Raw genomic sequence first — 18,918 nt, 5'->3', positions numbered from 1 at the left:
TAATGGCCAAATTAATGCCAGTAAACTTTGGATCATTGTGCCCCAAAGCACATGAACATAGCAGACAAAGAGAACTGATTTTGAATAAATAACAGCCGTGCTTATTGGCTGAAAGTACAGGCATAAGGAATTTTATTTCTGGATAGCTATCAATCTTCCTGTGGCTCATAAGCAGAGAGAAAAGTGAATTCACATATAGTATGCTACAGGGAGATAAAATAATTGGCTCCATTTTTTGGTATGAGAGAAGTAAAGAAGTCTTCTATTGCAGCTGGATTTGGAAGGTTTCCTTGATATTCCATTACCTTTACAGAGATTAATGCTTTATCTAATCACTCTGATATTTCAAAATTAATCCTGAATGACTACCTGCCAAGGAAGTTCTTTACCACTTTTCCAATTGTTTGACATCACTCATGGGTAAAGACTTCTGCCAGTGGGACCCTGAGATGAAATGGCTGGACTGATTATTTTCACTTACTCCTTTCAGGTAATGTTTTCTGAATGTGTCCAATATTTTTACCTGATAAAATCGTAATGAAAACCACTGATTCATGCAAGAATTAAAAAGCGAGGTATCAAAGATTTGGTGAACCGAATTCATTTGCATATCTAAGGAGAAATTTCTCTGAATCAAATGTAAATGTGGCCAAAACACAACTGACATAATCATAAAAGCATCCTTATATCCAGGTTTTATGTGCATAGACATCTCATTTTGACAGAGTGACTCACGAGAAACATCAGATAAGAGTTGATCATTTGATCTTGGAATGAGCAGAGAAATTTTCAGATTTTATTATACCTGAGACAACATTGACTCCCATGTATGTTAGACAAAACAAAACCAATATCAATATATATTTAAATTACTTGATGCTGAATATCCTATTTATTCATTTTTTACCTAAAAACCCACCTAAGTGAACAATGGAGCAATCAGCTGAGTTTAAGCTCATCCCCTAGTGTCTTTTTATTCACTAATGTATGTTATTTCAGGAAAACAAGACAAAACTAGAGTCATAACATTGCTTTGTCAGAATTTAGGGAGTATCAGGAAGAATTCTACCTTCTGAAAACCTGAACTACCATATGTATTCTTTTTCCCCACAGTGATGTCTATATTTTTAAAGATTTTATTTATTTATCTATTTTATGTATAGGAGCACACTGCAGCTGTCTTCAGACACATGGTAAGAAGGCATCATCTGATCCCGTTACAGATGGTTGTGAGCCACCATATGGTTGCTGAGAATTGAACTGAAGACCTGTGGAAGAGAGGTCAGTGCTCTTAACTGTGGAGGCATCTCTGCAGCTGTGATAATTACTTTCACTACTGAAATTCAGAATGATAACATTCTAGTTGTTATGTTTACAACCTTATTATTTAGACTAATCAAGATTTTAGAAAACCAGAAAAGGAATTAACTTGTACATTCATAGGCTAAAGAAAATCTAAAATATTCCTTGTAACAGACAGCCACACTACAGCAACACATTTCTATGTGCTCGAGATTTAAGAGCAAAGTCTCCTTAATTAAGGACTTAGCTCTAAAATCAGACTGTGCAAGCTGTGGCTGTAGATTCAGCTGATAAAGTAGCTGCCTATTATGATTGAAGTTCTGGGTTTAATTCTAGTACCAAATAAATAAAATATGGATGAGGGTATCTAAAATAATATCGCACAAGTTAACGGGAATAGAATCAGAATTTTAATGATTTTCTTGTTTACAAAACGAGTTCAAGGCCTGCCTGCAATACTTGAGGTCTTCTCAAAAGCAAACCAAACAAATCAACAGATACCAGAAAATATGCCTATAAAGTCTCGTCAACATGACTGTTCACATATGACTACAACAAAGTTGACACCAATGAACTTGTAAAAGAGATTGAGGCAAAGCTCATGAGGCCACAACTCTACCCAGAAGTATAAACAACTGAAGAGGGTAGGGAGCAAGAGAACTGGTCCTCCCCAGGAAAGAACACACAAATTGTTTGCACAGTACTGAAAATGAAAACATAGAGGAAGGTAACACTATACTCTCAACATGTTATATTGAGAAATACATATTCATACAGAAATACATATATAAATAATTATTGAAGAAAGAGACCATGAATTAGAAGGAGAACAGGGAAGGTTTGGAGGCAGGAAAGAGAACAGAAAAATTAATTAAATTACAAACTCAATTCTTTTTCAGTAAATGCAAAAGGAAAACCCAACTACAATCGAACAAAAATTGAATATATTGTATGTTATCCCTGGTGTTTTCTATCTTTATTCCTAGTACTTGTTAGACTGAGACAAGAAGGCTTTCATAAATTCCACACCAATCTGGACTACAGTGAAATGTAGGCTCGAAATATAGTATTGGATTGATGTTGTAATGATGGGTCTTACATATTTGAATTTCTGCCTGAAAAGTCTGGTGTCTGTTTAGAATAAATTCTAACAAACACACAATGCTTAAAATATTACTTTATAGCAGTAGATGACTTCCGATGTGCCAAAGTTGAAAGCTGTAATGAAAATTAATAGCTGAAAAACTTAGAAATGTCATTAAGGGTTATATTTATTATTTAAGTGCTGTTTAAGTAAGGCTTAATAAACGTGATCCAAATATTGGTAAAGAGACATTTCAAGCCAGTATCTCATGAAAGATGTGTGTGATATATATTATGCCTTGTATCCATTAACATTTTAAAGTAAATGTAAGGTATTTCCTCAGTTTAAAAATGTAAGATTCTTCATATTTTCATTGAGTTAACTATGCTCTTAAAAATCTTCTGGCATTTGCCTTTTAAAAATACTCAGTGTTCTCAGAGCCTAGACCACCAACCAAGAATATATGTGGAGGGATTCCTGGCTCCAGATAAATAAATAGCAGAGGATGCCCTTGCCTGACAGCAATGGGAGGGGACACACTTGGTCCTAGGATGGTTTGATGCCCCAGAGTACGGGGATTCTGGATTAGTGGGGCAGGAGAGGTTGGGTGGGTTGAGGAGCGCTCTCAGAGTTCCAAAAGAAGGGAAGAGCTTGGGGAAAAAAAGAAGGGAAGAATGTAGCATGGGGGTTTGTGGAGGGGTAACAGGGAAGTGGTAGATCATTTGAGATGTAAATGAATAGAATGATTAATAAAAATGGAAATGAAAATATATATTTACTTATGTTTTTCCTCCATTATGTTTTTATACACTAAAGTAAGAAAAAAATTGGTGATTTAAAAACCTATGATTAAGTCTGCATATTTTATGGTTGTCATGCTATTTAGCTGCCAAATCTAGCTTGAAGACCCTTTGTATAAATGTTCTTCATTAATAAGCCTGAAATATTTAGAATAATGCATCTGGCCTCTTCGAAGGCTAACATTTAGCTCAATCTGAGTAATGTTAGTCCATTAATAAAGCCATTTTTGGTGTTCCACAAAATCCCCAGTTATCATAAATTGTTTCAGATTTAAGTTTATTTACACATTTTATTAAAGCAAGAAAAAAGGCACCAAGGAGTATTTCCCTAGGTATAGCATAAATTATCTTTTAATGTAAGAAAAGATTTTAAGTTCAGCTTCTCTACAACTCATTCTGAGAATCCTCCTATTTATTGATTCATCTTGGTTATGTACAGATTAAACAGGGACACAGTTGGAGATGTGTATGCAGGCCAAATGCTGGATTTTCCTATCACCTATATTCCAGTGTAAGTTGATAAACTGAAGTAGAACAAAACTGAACCAAACACTTGCCCAGGGCAAGCTAAACATGTTCACATTATGATCATAAAAACCCTTTATATCCTTAGGAGATTTTATGTTTCCTTTTGAAACTAATAAATAAGGTTAACTTTGAAGATATACTCAGCACATTTTATAATATTATGTTTTAAGAAAAATAAACGCTATCAGGTTCTTTGAGGTAAAGTTCGTGAAGTACAAATCTAAAATAATGAAGTGATAGATAAATTGTAATATTTTAATATTTCTAGATGCTATGCCTTCTTTACATTTGACTGGATATTAAAAATTATCCACATCTTAAATTGGGATATTTTAATCTCTGTATGAAAATCTTTTCAGAATTCATTGGTTGACCACTCCCATAATTTCTGTGCCACCATTACTCCAGCGTATATTACAGGGAAGACAAATTGTAGGTCGAAGGTATTGTAGTTGAGTTGTCGTTGCTATACCATTCACGTCTGGTCATAGAAGATGGCTCACTCTGAACCCTCAGAGCACACGCAAAATCTATTCCGATTTTCCTTCCCAGAGAGATCCATGCAATTCCCTTAAGCACTCCTTGTTACTTAGCTTCTTTGCGACTGTTCACTGTAGCATGATTAACCTGTATTTTACAGCTAATATATTCTTATAAGGAAGGACAAATCATGTTTGTCTTTCTGGGTCTGGGTTACCTCATTCAGGGAGATCTTTTCTAATTCTATTTGCCAGTAAATTTCACAATGTCATTGCTTTCAAAAGGTGAACAATAATTCATTGTATAAATGTACAACATTTTCTTTATCCACTCTTTGCGTAAATGGCATCTAAATTGTCTCCAGTTTCTGAAATATGAATAAAGCTTCTATGAAGAGAGTTGAGCAAGTGTCCTTGTGGTGGGGTGGAGCGTTCTTTGTGCATGTCCCTGGGTCTTGAAGTAGATCGATTCCCAATTCTCTGAGGAACTGTCATATTAATTAGCAAAGTAGCTGTACTTGTTTGTACTCCCATCAGCAATGGAGGGATGTTCCCCTAGCTTCACTTCTGTACCAGAAAGAGCTGTCACATGTGTTTTTGATATTATCCATTTTGACAGGTATAAGATAGAATCTCAAATTAGTTTTGATTTGCATTTCCCTAATGGTTCGGAATCTTGAACATGGCTTTAAGTGTTTCTCAGCCATTTGCGACTTCTCTGTTGACAATTGTTTAATCTGCTTTCTCTTTCTTCATTTAGATAATTTGGTTTGAAAAATAGATCTTTTTGGATACATCCTGATTATGGCTTCCACTCCTCCAACTCCTCCCCACCTACTCATTCATTCAAATTTCAACATTTTCTTACTCTTTATAATTAGAGAATAAATAGACATCTAAAAAAAATCCACAAAATAAAATAAGATAAGATAAAAATAGCAAATCAGAATAGAATGAAACAATAACAGGAAAAGGAGTCAAAGAAAAAGCAAAGTAATTATATATATACATAAAAACACAAGCAGACATCGTATAAAACACAACTATAGAAACTAAAATGTATGTGAAATACTATTATGGGAAAAAATCAATACTCAGACAATGCATTATGGGACAAGGTACCTCTAAAAACTCCATTTGTTTCCTTTTGTGTTGGCTTCTAATGCTGGGCAAGGAAGGGTCATCCCTTTTCATTTGAATCTTCCTATAGCAGAGTTTCAAAAGAGATGCTTCGTGACTAAAGTGAAATGGATTGTCTAAGAGCCACCCATAGTTTCTAGGTGCTTCTATTAGGCTGCATGTGAAGAAATGACAAAAAAATGATAAAGTATTTTATATTATGGCATCTACACATTATGGAAGTTGTTAAATCTCACAAAAGATGAATAATACAGTCATCTATAAAATATTTTAAGAAGCTTTAATTTGTTTTCTAATAACTTATTAAACATTTTAATAATATTTGCTTTTTTATTTAAGAGCAAAACTGTCTAAATGTAAGCATATCCCTTTATAGTACATTTTGCCTAATTTTTTTTTCCTGGTTTATCTGCACATGGAAATATCTCCATGCACGGTTTATTTTATTTTTTTTATTAACTTGAGTATTTCTTATATACATTTCGAGTGTTATTCCCTTTCCCGGTTTTCGGGCAAACATCCCCCTCCCCCCTCCCCTTCCTTATGGTTGTCCCCCTCCCAACCCTCCCCCCATTGCCGCCCTCCCGCCCATAGTCTAGTTCACTGGGGGTTCAGTCTTAGCAGGACCCAGGGCTTCCCCTTCCACTGGTGCTCTTACTAGGATATTCATTGCTACCTATGAGGTCAGAGTCCAGGGTCAGTCCATGTATAGTCTTTAGGTAGTGGCTTAGTCCCTGGAAGCTGTGGTTGCTTGACATTGTTGTACATATGGGGTCTCGAGCCCCTTCAAGCTCTTCCAGTTCTTTCTCTGATTCCTTCAACGGGGGACTTATTCTCACTTCAGTGGTTTGCTGCTAGCATTCGCCTCTGTATTTGCTGTATTCTGGCTGTGTCTCTCAGGAGCGATCTACGTCCAGCTCCTGTCGGTCTGCACTTCTTTGCTTCATCCATCTTGTCGAATTGGGTGGCTGTATATGTATGGGCCACATGTGGGGCAGGCTCTGAAGGTGTTCCTTCAGTCTCTCTTTTAATCTTTGCCTCTCCCTTCCCTGCCAAGGGTATTCTTGTTCCCCTTTTAAAGAAGGAGTGAAGCATTCACATTTTGATCATCCGTCTTGAGTTTCGTTTGTTCTAGGCATCTAGGGTAATTCAAGCATTTGGGCTAATAGCCACTTATCAATGAGTGCATACCATGTATGTCTTTCTGTGATTGGGTTAGCTCACTCAGGATGATATTTTCCAGTTCCAACCATTTGCCTACGAATTTCATAAACTCGTTGTTTTTGATAGCTGACTAATATTCCATTGTGTAGATGTACCACATTTTCTGTATCCATTCCTCTGTTGAAGGGCATCTGGGTTCTTTCCAGTTTCTGGCTATTATAAATAAGGCTGCAATGAACATAGTGGAGCACGTGTCTCTTTTATATGTTGAGGCATCTTTTGGGTATATGCCCAAGAGAGGTATAGCTGGATCCTCATGTAGTTCAATGTCCAATTTTCTGAGGAACCTCCAGACTGATTTCCAGAATGGTTGTACCAGTCTGCAATCCCACCAACAATGGAGGACTGTTCCTCTTTCTCCACATCCTTGCCAGCATCTGCTGTCACCTGAGTTTTTGATCTTAGCCATTCTCACTGGTGTGAGGTGAAATCTCAGGGTTGTTTTGATTTGCATTTCCCTTATGACTAAAGATGTTGAACATTTCTTTAGGTGTTTCTCAGCCATTCGGCATTCCTCAGCTGTGAATTCTTTGTTTAGCTCTGAGCCCCATTTTTTAATAGGGTTATTTGTTTCCCTGCGGTCTAACTTCTTGAGTTCTTTGTATATTTTGGATATAAGGCCTCTATCTGGTGTAGGATTGGTAAAGATCTTTTCCCAATCTTTTGGTTGCCGTTTTGTCCTAACCACAGTGATACTTGTGGAAACACTGTGAATATGCATTTATTTTCTTTCTTTTGTTGACAAAGAAATTGTACTATAAAAGTATATGTTTTGTTAAAGGACTTCTAGAAGTTTCCACGACACAAAGGTTCTCTGATTCTATTATGGAAACTTACAGATGAGTGGCTATGTAGGACACTTATATAGTTTTTAGATGACAGTGACTCTTCTCTCTAACCCTTCATAACCTTCAGTCTGTAGGCATTGATATTTAATGAAATGATACTCAGATAGTTTATGTCTTGAATAGTGAGCCAACTGTGAAGATGATCACTGAAGAGGTGAAAAGCTTAGGAGAGCCTTGGGTGATGAATGTGTCTTCAAGGTTTGGGTTAGCCTATTGTGCCTTTTCTAAGCCCACTTATATGAGGTGTTACGTCCTTATTTTAAGACACTAAAATTTGTGTTTTGTGTCATTTGATATTGCTGGCATAGATTTTATTTTGGAGGGATTTTTGCTTCTGGTTTTGAGTAGGGAGAGAGTCTTGCTTATTGAGCCCAGACTACATATGAGCCCACAGAATCCCCAACTAAGCCTTCCAAATGCAGTTGTTATGCTCAACTTATAGACTTACTAAATAATAAGAAAAGTATTAATAAATTCTAGTATATATTATACTCTAATATTGAATTAAAATGATGAAATAATCTATATCTGAATTACCTTAAAATCAAATATGCTATATTAAAAATGAAAGCTACAAGAGACAATCACATGTAGAGAAAAATCATGATTTTTTAATAGATATCTAAAATTTATGTTGACTTTTGGCAATTTTATAGTTGATGGTATACAGACCTAAACCATATTGTACATGTGACTAATGACTTAATACAAATTAATGCAGTTTTAGAAGATTAATATAGCATAATATTTACTTGTCTTAAATGTTATAAATTATAAAGATGGATGTGGGATTAAGCATTTATTTTGTATATGTATAAATGCCAATTACTAATTTATTTGGCAATGCTTGAACAGTATTCAAATAATTCCTTTCCTCAGATGATATCCCAGGCCACACAAATCAAGACAGAAGTTTCTTTTTATGACTCTTTGAAGAACTGAAGCTAAATTAGGAAGACTGCCAGAAAGGCTAAAAATAGCTGAATGCTCTATTTCTATCAGCATGAATACCATTTGCATATTTTCAATATCCTGAGAACAGATAGATGAAATCACTAATTCCAATTTATTTAACCGTTGAATTAATCTTTAAGGATAAATAACATGGCTTGAAGTTCAGTTCCTTTTTTTTGTTTTTGGCATTTGGTAAGAGACCATGAACAAAATAATATTAAATGTGTCAGTTAATTTACATTAATTTAAACTATGTTGAATGTGGAATTCAGGCATTTGTGTCTCTGTGACAAATCTTGTTTGTGTACATGTAAATATTGTGCTAACTAGGTAATAAATATTGTTGTAAGTTTATACAGCCTATCCTCTGTATGTCAATGATGTGAACATTTATGCATAGAAACATTTCTTTTGCTAACCATCTGTACTTGACAGTTCATAGATGAGTACTTTGATAATTCTTTGTTACACAATATCTATAAACAATCTAAAGCTTGAACTCCAGGGTTTTATGAGGTTTTATTTGTGTATGTGTGTGGGGGTTGTGGGGGTTATTTGTTTATTTGTTTTACTAAACAATTTATGGTTCCCTAGGTTTCATGCATCACATCTCTTTCCTTCTATACTGCAGGATTCAAGGTTTTTTAAAAGGGAACTGAAAGTGCTGGGCTTCAAATTTACACTGTAATCATGTTTCTCCTAATTAAACTCTCAGATCTTTATTAGGACAACTGGAAAGAGAATTTTAATCACTTAATTCTGGAGCAGAAGCAGTGGAATTATTTTCCTCCTCATAATGTGTGGAGCTACAACCTGAATTGAATCTGATAGAAGAGTCTTAATTCCTTTGGGCACTTGAGCTGGGGATCTTTCCTGGAAAACTGTCTTCCATGTAACAAGATAGTTTTTCAAACAGGGGAGATGTAAATGCAAATCATCATTCCTAAAGGATTACTCAGAGCTCAAAGCATAGATGTGCTAGACATTTAACGGGATTTCTTCTTCAAACTAATCATCCTAACTCAATGTGGGTGGGCTAGAAAACAAATCTAAGACCTGAAGTTGTTTGGCTATCAGATTTGATTGTCAGGGATGTTGTCTTCATGCAGCCAGAACATCCAGATGGGAATGGAAAGAAACAACATCTATCACCTAAACATTTCGCTTTCCCAATTCCAAGCAGTCAGATGCTGGGAACTGGTGTCACAGCACTGAGTTATTTACATTTCTTCTGTATGAGTTTCACAGATACAATTTCTACTGTACCTTTCTGACAAAATTCCCAGACATATGAAGTAGTTGGCGCATTTTTAAATACTCCAAAGCTATATTGTGGGGCGTGTGTGTGTATGTTTGTGTGTGTGTGTGTGTGTGTTTATGAGAAAGATAGAGTACATATGTGCATTTATAACTTATTCACATGAATAAGGGACTAATTGAGAATATAATGATGAACATAGAAGTTAAAAGAATGAAAGGTCATCTCAGAGGCACACAAGTATCTAAACTCTTGCTCTATTATGACATGGGATAATTTAAAATGAGGATTTACATGAGCAGAAGAATTTTGATATGGCTGAGCAGACAATGAGAAGTCATTCTGAAATCTCATTAAGATCTGAATTAATTTCGTTAATCAAAAATAGTCATGACTAATATTAAAAAAAAGGGAATAAAAAAACATTTATCCAATGGAATCTTCTAATGTCTAAAACTTTAGAATGAATCATAATATATATACAAGTATGTATACATGTATACACATTTAAATACATGGGTATTAACATTTAAAGATGTAAATATAAAACTATTATATGTGAGAACTTTAAACATGCATATGAGAGAATTTACTATCTTTATTTCTGAGTCTGGGTTATATCAATAATATTTTTCTAATTTAATCCATTTCTGGGATTTTCATAATTTAATATCTCAGTGCTGAATAGGCTAGAGATGCATATTACATATTGCATGGGGATTTCTGGGTTTATTGGAGACGCAGTTGTGTATCATGTGCTGTTTTTCTAGAAATTGTCTTATGAGACGATGTTTTGCTGAAGCAGACATGTGAGAGAATGTTTTGCTATGACGAGGCACATGGTGTTTCTCTAGTAGCTGCCTGTTGAGAGGGCATGGGGAGTTTTGATGGAATGGATGTTTGAGAGGGCGTGTGGTGCTTAGGAATTTTATAAATATAACTCAACAAACAATGAATGACATTCTAGCTTTGGCTTACCATGCAAGGATCTGCTGGTCTTCCTTAGGCTTTACTAACTCTGGGCTTCACTGATGACATTTCTGCATTGGTTTCTCTTGCTTTCTTTGCTGATCTCCTCTTTTTGTGACTTCACAAAGAGAAACGCATCAGAGAACTTCTGGTGCTATTCAGGCTGTTTCTTGCCACCTCTTTGGTTTAATGGAGCTCCATGTTTTCTTCTGATTTGGGCCACTGCTCCTTAATCACATTTGGTGTTCTGCAAGTGGACTGGACGCTGACAGTGAAGGTTGGAATTGCCTAGAGGAACTATTTCTAAACAGGTTCACGAACTTCATATTCTTTTAACCTTTCTTTTCCCCTACCTCTGGTGGGTGCTGGGCTAGAAGTCAGGTTGAAGAGTTAAAGAACCATGATTAAAGGAGGTTTTGAAAAATCTAAGCCTATAATATATATTGATACATAATGGTAAAAGCATATGTGTGTGAGAGAGAGAAAAATAATGAACAAAGAATTTATAAAGGTCTTTGATTGGAAGGTATGGTAAGGTATATGTAGTATGACAGTAGGAGAAAATAGAGTAGGCATGGTTAGATTTAAATAAGTCTGGTATCTAGGAGCATGGGGGAACCATAGAGAGAAGGGAGTAAAGCTAAAGAAAAAGTACATGAAAAAGTCATATACACACCTGATATATAGTTGTCTTATAAATAAATATATAGTTATTTTATACACACACACATATATATACATGTATGTATGTATATATATATATATACATATATATATATATGTATATATATATATATGGTATTTTTACTGGAAGCTGCCTGGTGAGAGAGCATATGATGTTTTGATGGATGGATGTGTGTGTACAAATAATACAGCCACATATATAGTATTTTACCATAATACCTCGGTAAAAGCAAGGAGAATTACTTTATATATGTTTATATAAATTGTATGTTGGAGAAGTTACCATTGTCGTGTACATGTGTTTTAAGTACATGGACTACATTTAAAAATTGATACCAACAAAGAAAAGAGATGGGTATTATTATTTGAAATTTAGACTCCTGTAAGAGATGACATCATTGAAGACTATATTTTAATGATGATTGGTTGGAATATAAAGAATTATTTGTATTCCTCTAGGAACAATGTCTTATTTGACATTTTTATACTTTTGTTATTTGTTTCTGTTCTATTTGTATCATCCCTGAAGCTGAATATTTCTTTCCTCTATTATTTTGAATATTATTTTTGTCTGTTTTTTTATTGTTTCTTTTTGTTCTAAGGATTTCATACTTGCTGTTAAGTGACTAGTCTGAGAATAATTCTTCTTCCTCTTTCTCTTCCTCTTCCTCTTCCTCTTCCTCTTCTTCTCCTTCTCCTTCTCCTTCTCCTTCTTCTCCTCCTCCTCCTCCTTTCTTCTTCTTCTTCTTCTTCTTCTTCTTCTTCTTCTTCTTCTTCTTCTTCTTCTTCTTCTTCTTCTTCTTCTTCTTCTTCTTCTTCTTCTTCTTCTTCGTCACTTAGGACTTAGAACTTGTCTCAGCATTTTAGTATCTACTCACTTGCTAGGATGGAAGCTCCTGAAGTTATTTTGTTGTTGTTGTTGCTGTTGTTGTTGTTGCTGTTTGTTCTTTATGTAGGCACTTAGTGCTTTGAACTTTCGTCTTGGTACCATGTCCATAATATTCCATAAGCTTCTATAATTATAATGTTCTATAATGCAATCTATTCATTTATATTCCATTCTAGATAAGCCTTTCATTTCTTTATTTTTGTCTTGACACATTTTCATTCAATAGAGAGTTGTGAAGTTTCTATGATTTTATATACTTTGTTTTTTTATGGTGTTGTTAATGTTCATCTATAATCTGCAGTGGTATGATAGATATTATGTCAACTTCATTTATCTGGTGTGACTTGATTTGTAATTGAGTACATGGCCAATTTTGAAGAAAAAAATCTTAAGTTCCTTAAAAGGCACATTCTTTTCTGTTTTGGTGAATTATTATATAAATATTTGTTAGGTGAATTATTATATAAATATTTGTTAGGTTCCTTTCATTTATAACGTCAGTTAGATTCGTGATTTCTTTGTTTAGTTTTGTCTCAGTGAACAGGCTATTCATGAAGGTTTGACATTGAAATCTCCCACTATCAGTGTGTGAGAATATGTGGTGATGTAAGCGATAACAGTGCTTCTTTTACAAACCTGGGTGTTCATGTGTGTGGTGGAAACACGTTAATAATTAAAATGTCCTTTTGGTAGATTATACTTTGATGAATACTTAATGTCCATCCCTATTTCTTCTGATTAGTCTTAGCTTAAAAATCTATTTTGTCAGCTATTAAAATGACTACATCATCTTACATTTCAGCTCCATTTGTTGTAATCACCCTTTCATACTTTTATACTAAACTGATATCTACTTTGGATGCGAAGATATTTTTCATGAAGGCAGCAAATGGATGAACCCTGTATTTACTTCCATTCCTTTACTCTGTCTTTTAATCATAAGTGGGACAATTGATATTGAGAGATATCAATGACCAGTGTTTGGTATCCCTGTTATATTAATTTTGTTGTATGTATTTTGACTTCTTTATCTAGGATTATTTACTTCTTATTTTAACTTGGGGTTGGTTAACCTCTTTAGATTAGTGTTTTTCATCTAGCACCATCTATAGGACTAGATTTATAGATTATGCTAAAGTTAGGTTTTACCACAAAGTATCTTATATTTTCAATAAATTGTGATTGAAACTTTTGTTGCTTATAATCATCTGGGCTGACAACTATGGTCTCTAATGATCTTACGCTCTTCTGTCTAGGTCTTCTTGCTTTTGGGATCTCTAGTGAGAAACCAGTTGCTATTTTAATAAGTCTGCCTTTATAGGCTACTTAGTCTTTTTCTATTGTAGTTTTATTTTCCTGTACAATTACTAGTTTGATTATTATGTACCATGGAAGGAATTTCTTTTCTGGTATAGGCAACTACTTTATAATATGGAAATTTGGTTCTATGATTTGTGAAAAAATATATACATATATATTTGGATTTAACATTTTTTAATTGGGGTATCAATTTTTTTCTTAATGTCTTCAATATGTTGTATTTTGTTGTATTCCCTTGTTAAAGCTTGTGTCTGAATTTCCTGTTTTGGTTCCTGAATTTTAATTTATGGATATTATTCAGTTTGTGTTTTATTGGCTGGTTTTCTTTCCACTTTTATTTTTGTGCTGTTTTTACTTCTTTTTTCAAGAACCTCTGCTATTTCCATAATGTCTATTTTAAAGTTTTTGTCTTGTGGTCAGCTGTGTCACAGCATGCATGGCCTGCTCTGATAGGGTTCCTGTAGTCTCTGGTGAAGAGATTTTCTTTGGCTGTGGTGGTGTTTTTATGTTGACGCCTATTCATCTGGATTTGCAAGATTGTAATTCTAGGTGCAGATGTCTGCTCTTTCCTTTGATGAATGATTCTTTTGTTCCTTGCTTTCTGTTTCCTTCTCTACTTCTTAGGACAGTAGAGTGACAGTGTACTGCCTGGAAGAAAACTCTTACAGAATCATTATCTGTGTGACTACCAGTTTCTGGTTAAAATATTTTTCTATTGGGAACTAACACTTAAGGAGGGGAATGGAGGGGTGAGGCAGACCTGTTTCACAGCAGGAAATAAAGCAGATTGTTCTGCTGGGATATCCATACTCCTATTGTAGAGGGGGGAGGTGTGGAGGAAAGGCCACAACAGTATTAGGCTACTCAACTGGGGATGGGACTAAGGGATTGAGTTTGGAGGAGAGGACAGGGAATGAAGGGGTAAAGCTTGTCTACTTATTCAGCTGGTCTACTTGCTTCTGTCTGGCTTGGCTGGCAGGTTTCCCTAGAATGCCCTATGAAAATGGAAGCTGGGATAAGGAGATGAGTGAGGATGAAGATTGGAGGAAACAATGTCAGGCCATGTTCCTTGTGGGAGCAGAAGGGGGATGACTCATCAATGCTGAGGAGCTTTGATCAGATTGACTTCGAGGTTCTACTTGAAGGAGAGAAGTACAAACTGGAGACATGCAGTTAGCCTATTCTTTGCTCAGTGTGGTGTACGGGTTCTTGGAGAATGCCTATTGAAGTAGGGGACTTGGCATTAAACCATGAGTGGAGGGAAATAAGTTTGGAGCAGAGGATCCTTGTGAGTCATTAGAGATGTAACAGGGGATGATAAACATGGAGGTCACAGCCAGCACTGCTCTGTAGAGCGACCTGGGAAATAGATTTGTAGGAAAAGAATGGGAGCAGAATATCTGCAATTAGACTATCCGATTCCTTGGTCAGAGGAGCATGATGGTTCCCAAGGAGTGCATGCTGGAAGTGGGAGTTGAGATAAGCAAAGAATGAGGATAAGAAGGTTGGAGAAAAAAGAAAGTTTAAGTGATGGGAGTGTGGCAGAAAGAAAGGAGAGGACACAGAGAGTGGTTCTGGTACAGGCTGGATAAAGGAGACTGGTTGCTGGAATAGGAATAATATAGAGAAGCAAAAGTATGCAATTAACCTACCTGCTTTCTTCCTAGCATCTTATTTATTTATATATTTATTTATGTATTCGTTTATTTATATGGTATTTCTGTGAATTCATCTTTTGCACAGCATGCATCAATATATAAAGAGATAACTTGTGTGTGTAGAATCAATTACACTACGATGTGGGTCCTGGGATCAAAACTAGGTCATCCAACTGTACAACAAAAACATTTCACACTGGGCCACCTTGCTGGTCCTTATATTATATTGTATTATATTATATCATATCATTTCATATTATATCATATTATATTATAGCATATATATATTATATCATATCATATCATATAATATTATATTATATTATATTATAGAGGATATTATATCTCCTCTATAGAAGCACAGTACTTTTCACTTAATGGGAATATTTAATAGTAAATGATATTTTGCTTCCTATATTCTTTTTTTTTTTTCTTTTCTTTTTTTCGGAGCTGGGGACCGAACCCAGGGCCTTGCGCTTGCTAGGCAAGCGCTCTACCACTGAGCTAAATCCCCAACCCCCTATATTCTTTTATTTACAATATAATACTCTATTTTTCTACCAGATAATATGCCATGAATGCTATTTGTGATGGTTTGTACATGCTTTGTGCACGGAGTGGCAATATTAGAAGCTGTGGCTCTGTTTATGTAGGGCTAGATTTTTTAGAGTAAGCATGGCACTGTGGGTGTGGGCCTTAAGACTCTTAGCTGCCATGAGGTCAGTTTTCCACTAGCAGCCTTCACATGAAGATGTAGAACTTTCAGCTCCTCTTGAACCATGCCTGCCTGGATGCTGCCATGCTAGCACCTTGATGATAATGAATTGAGCCTCTGAACCTGTAAGCCAGCCCCAATTAAATGTCCTGTATAAGACTTTCCCTGGAGATCTTCCTGGTTGCTGCTGCCACAGAGAGCTCATGGGCAGCACCCTGCGAGCGAACTTGAGCCTCAGAACCACAGGTAAGACCAACTTTTCTGCTGAAAGTGACCTGCCTGGAGAACTCAGGACACACAGAGGCAGAACTCGTCTAGGACCGGGCACTTCCTGTGTTTACCCGGAGCCCCAACCCCCGGATCCCGGCCCGCAGCAGCTCTCTGCTCCCAGACCCACTGGGAGAGAGACCTCACCGCCTGACCAGGTGGGCACTCCTGAGGCTGCAGAGCGGAAGAGACCACCAACACTGCCCACCCCTGCCCACATCCCTGGCCCAAGAGGAAACTGTATACGGCCTCTGGGTTCCTGCAGAGGAGGGCCCAGGAGCAGGAGGACAGCTGTGCCTGAGACGCTGCCATAATCTGAAGGAACAGACTGGATAAACAGTTCTCTGCACCCAAATCCCGTGGGAGGGAGAGCTAAAACTTCAGAGAGGCAGACACGCCTGGGAAACCAGAAGAGACTTCACCCTGCACACATTTCTGACTCCAGAGGAAAACACCAAACTCCATCTGGAACCCCGGTACACGGAAGATCCCGGAAAGGGCGGCGCAGATCTTCCTGGTTGCTGCCGCCGCGGAGAGCTCATAAGCAACACCCCACAAGCAAACTTGAGCCTCGGGACCACAGGTAAGACCAAATTTTCTGCTGCAAGTGTCCTGCCTGGTGAACTCAAGACACAGGCCCACAGGAACAGCTGAAGACCTGTAGAGAGGAAAAACTACACGCCCGAAAGCAGAACACTCTGTCCCCATAACTGGCTGAAAGAAAACAGGAAAACAGGTCTACAGCACTGCTGACAGACAGGCTTATAGAACAGTCTAGCCACTGTCAGAAATAGCAGAACAAAGTAACATGAGAGATAATCTGATGGCAAGAGGCAAGTGCAGGAACCCAAGCAACAGAAACCAAGACTACATGGCATCTTCGGAGCCCAATTCTCCCACCAAAACAAACATGGAATGTCCAAACACACCAGAAAAGCAAGATCTAGTTTCAAAATCATATTTGATCATGAGGCTGGAGGACTTCAAGAAAGACCTGAAGAACTCCCTTAGAGAACAAGTAGAAGCCTACAGAGAGGAATCACAAAAATCCCTGAAAGAGTTCCAGGAAAACACAATCAAACAGTTGAAGGAATTAAAAATGGAAATAGAAGCAATCAAAAAACAACACATGGAAACAACCATGGATAAAGAAAACCAAAAGAAGAGACAAGGAGCTGTAGATACAAGCTTCACCAACAGAATACAAGAGATGGAAGAGAGAATCTCAGGAGCAGAAAATTCCATAGAAATCATTGACTCAACTGTCAAAGATAATGTAAAGCGGAAAAAGCTACTGGTCCAAAACATACAGGAAATCCAGGACTCAATGAGAAGATCAAACCTAAGGATAATAGGTATAGAAGAGAGTGAAGACTCCCAGCTCAAAGGACCAGTAAATATTTTCAACAAAATCATAGAAGAAAACTTCCCTAACCTAAAAAAAGAGATACCCATAGGCATACAACAAGCCTACAGAATTCCAAATAGATTGGACCAGAAAAGAAACACCTCCCGTCACATAATAGTCAAAACACCAAACGCATAAAATAAAGAAAGAATATTAAAAGCAGTAAGGGAAAAAGGTCAAGTAACATATAAAGACAGACCTATCAGAATCACACCAGACTTTTCACCAGAAACTATGAAGGCGAGAAGATCCTGGACTGATGTCATACAGACCCTAAAAGAACACAAATGCCAGCACAGGTTACTGTATCCTGCAAACTCTCAATTAACATAGATGGAGAAACCAAGATATTCCATGACAAAACCAAATTTACACAATATCTTTCTACAAATCCAGCACTACAAAGGATAATAAATGGTAAAGCCCAACATAAGGAGGCAAGCTATACCCTAGAAGAAGCAAGAAACTAGTCGTCTTGGCAACAAAACAATGAGAAGAAAAGCACACAAACATAACCTCACATCCAAATATGAATATAACAGGAAGCAATAATCACTATTCCTTAATATCTCTCAACATCAATGGCCTCAACTCCCCAATAAAAAGACATAGATTAACAAACCGGATACGCAACGAGGACCCTGCATTCTGCTGCCTACAGGAAACATACCTCAGAAACAAAGACAGACATTACCTCAGAGTGAAAGGCTGGAAAACAACTTTCCAAGCAAATGGTCAGAAGAAGCAAGCTGGAGTAGCCATTCCAATATCAAATAAAATCAATTTTCAACTAAAAGTCATCAAAAAAATTAAGGAAGGACACTTCATATTCATCAAAGGAAAAATCCACCAAGATGAACTCTCAATCCTAAATATCTATGCTCCAAATACAAGGGCACCTACATATGTAAAAGAAGCCTTACTAAAGCTCAAAACACACATTGCATCTAACACAATAATAGTAGGAGATTCCAACACCCCACTCTCATCAATGGACAGATCATGGAAACAGAAATTAAACAGAGACGTAGACAGACTAAGAGAAGTCATGAGCCAAATGGACTTAACAGATATTTATAGAACATTCTATCCTAAAGCAAAAGGATATACCTTCTTCTCAGCTCCTCATGGTACTTTCTCCAAAATTGACCATATAATTGGTCAAAAAACGGGCCTCAAAATGTACAGATAGATAGAAATAATCTCATGCGTGCTATCGGACCACCACGGCCTAAAACTGGTCTTCAATAACAATAAGGGAAGAATGCTCACATATACGTGGAAATTGAACAATGCTATACTCAATGATAACCTGGTCAAGGAAGAAATAAAGAATGAAATTAAAGACGTTTTAGAATTTAATGAAAATGAAGGTACAACATACCCAAACT

At 36.5% G+C, this 18,918-nt stretch overlaps 1 long non-coding RNA gene across 1 annotated transcript in view; it reads right to left on the bottom strand.

The window, feature by feature from the left end:
• LOC134482009 (uncharacterized) overlaps positions 1-10,651 on the bottom strand; it is a 57,227-nt gene extending 46,576 nt beyond the window's left edge. Inside the window, exon 1 of the long non-coding RNA XR_015639149.1 lies at positions 10,596-10,651. This is a non-coding gene — a long non-coding RNA (uncharacterized LOC134482009). The remainder of the gene's footprint in view (positions 1-10,595) is intronic.
• Between the last annotated feature and the right edge of the window lie 8,267 nt (positions 10,652-18,918).

Source organism: Rattus norvegicus, chromosome 15 (genome assembly GCF_021556685.1).
Source record: "Rattus norvegicus strain SHRSP/BbbUtx chromosome 15, alternate assembly SHRSP_T2T, whole genome shotgun sequence".
Taxonomy (NCBI): domain Eukaryota; kingdom Metazoa; phylum Chordata; class Mammalia; order Rodentia; family Muridae; genus Rattus; species Rattus norvegicus.
This window is presented reverse-complemented; position numbering and strand designations above follow the sequence as displayed.